Here is a 2,574-nt window from a genome sequence, read left to right as displayed (position 1 = left end):
GGAAATAGGTTATCTTTTCCCACTGTGAGCTGCTATTTCTGAGGAGCGTTTGGTGCAATCTGAATTTGAAAGGACCATTAACCAGGAAAAATTAACAAAATACATAGAAATGACTGAGCTCAGATGGCCAGTTTTCCAGCTGTGACCTTTAATTCTCCATAAAGAGAAGGTGCTTTAAAAAGTCAAACATTCTTACCAATCTGGTTATTTAAACAGAATGGTGAATGATGCCGCATGTGTGGAAGGAATCCAAAAGCGGTTTGGGGGGAAGAAAAAAATTGCAGTTATAACCCAGCCTTATTTAAAAAAGAAAAATTAATATTCAAGCACATGGTATATTAATTCATGAACCTTATACTGTGAGACTAGTGTAAATATGTAATTGCACTAAACATACGTATAAATAAATATAAATGGTGAATGAAATCTATTTTTCTCAAAAAAATCTATCAGAATACTCAACATATGCATATATATATTTAGGGAGACAGTGTAAGCATGCAAGCAAGGTCTTAAAAAACTTGTAAGCCATATTAAGTTACTTACACGAGACTCAAACATCAAAAATTCAACTCAAACACAGGCTTTATTTCAGAGGTGCATAGAGTCCAAACTGGTTCGTTCATTTCAGACTGCCTGAACTAGGTACATGTGTCCTCACTGACAACTTTCAATACAATATGTGCTCACTGACACTAAACGTTTGCCTGAATCATGGCCAGAGCGAACAGATGAGCTGAACTTCATGCACCAAATATCAATGAACCAGCACTTACATTCATAGGCAAATAAAATTCACCCCTACAGGAAGCGTTCTTCCCCTATGCTATCTAAATGTTATTAAATGCAGACATTTGTTACCCGAGGGTACAATCCTCATTCTCTGAGAGGCATCATACACCTGCTGAATACGTGAAGAACATAACTAGCTTCTAAGTTTTCTAAAAAAGAAGCTAATGCCAACAAAGCAAGTTACTAATCAGATATAGGTTTAAACCCAAGGCTTTTTAAAGCAGGAATTTGAATTCCTGGTCCAATATGCATTTACTTTAAAATTTTATTATCGTAGCACCTAATGATCCAAGTCATGGGCCATCACTCTCTTGCACTTGGCACCGTATAAGCACACAGAGAAGCAAAGCACATTCCCCAGACAGTTTACAATTCAGTTATAAACAAAGATACAATAGAGGGATACAGCATGGAAAGCACGAGAAAACAATGAGATTGGTTGATGTAAGCAGTAGATTGAAAAATGTTGCTTTGATGTGGCTCTTCTTCCACATTTCTAGCTTCCAAGAGTCATTAAAAATAGCTAAATCCCTTAATGTCTTCCCTAATAGTACTTTCCCGGGTGACCATATGCCACAGGGATGCTACACGATCACAAATGGGAAAAATACCAAAGATCATAAGGGGAATGAGTCATGAAGCAGTGAGGCACGTTCTAAAAATATTTACAAATCCTTAGTTAGAAAAAAAGGGGCTGTTGCAAATGACACTTCCTGGGAAACAGGATTATTTGTGTGGACAAATGACAAGCTTTTCATGTGAGACCAATTTTTGAAGTGCTTATGAATGTCTCTCTCCTGAATTTCTTCCTCAGTTTTTGCTTAAACTATCCTGAGTCTTACATATGGAGAAAGAACAAGCTTAATCGGGGCAACTGTAAGCCTTTCATCAATTCAATTACCCGTTTAAGGACTCATTCATTGAACTTAGCCATAAAATGTTAGAGTTGCAGTGCTGCTCCTGTCTATCAGCTTGTGTCCCTGAATTCTTTGTACCCTTAGGGATGTTTTATCTTTTGAGAAATGTGACAGTCTGCCTTTTGAGACTGGCCTCGGCAGAGCTCCATAACCAATATATTGACAGATATAAAGTAGCATGGAAAGTGAAGCGGTTCACAACTTGTGTCTGTCAAGCTGCTTTCGTCTCCAGACACAGGATCTTTTAAAACTATTACAGGACCTTTCAAACCATTAACTTACATTAACGGCATCTGACTTTTTAATTTTTTTTTTCAGGGATCTATGGATCTACAGCAGTATGACATCATACCTCATTTCCCAGTATTTGTACTTTTTAGAAAATATAATTAGAATATTATCCTATCTCCAAGGGCTTATCTTTGGAATGTTCCTTTGGTGTCAGAACAGGCTCAAAATGGGGAGAAGAATTTACTGATATTTTCTGACATTTTCTACTGAAATGTGAGTTGATTATTTCTATAGGTAAACTTGAATTTGCAGTTTCTCTCCCCTCCATTTTGAAGAGGGATGAAGAGAGATAGCTGTCTCAAACTAAATTAAACCCAATCATGTCACCTCTAAGAACATACTCATTTATAAAAATTAAATTCAAAACAATACAGGACTAGCTGTGGAATATTACAGGCATCTTCATGAGGTCAACCATAATTTCTGATTTTGCAGGACACACAGATATGCAGCTGTATTGATATCAATGCTTGCTTTTGGGGATAACACTATACAGATTGGCCTTGTGATTTCCTCGTTTTGCCTTACCTGAATATTAGGGTTTCAGTGCCCCGGCACCCCAGCTAGGAGAACA

The sequence above is a fragment of the Pygoscelis adeliae genome, unplaced genomic scaffold (genome assembly GCF_000699105.1).
Source record: "Pygoscelis adeliae isolate BGI_AS28 unplaced genomic scaffold, ASM69910v1 Scaffold66, whole genome shotgun sequence".
NCBI classification, from domain to species: Eukaryota; Metazoa; Chordata; class Aves; order Sphenisciformes; family Spheniscidae; genus Pygoscelis; species Pygoscelis adeliae.
This window is presented reverse-complemented; position numbering follows the sequence as displayed.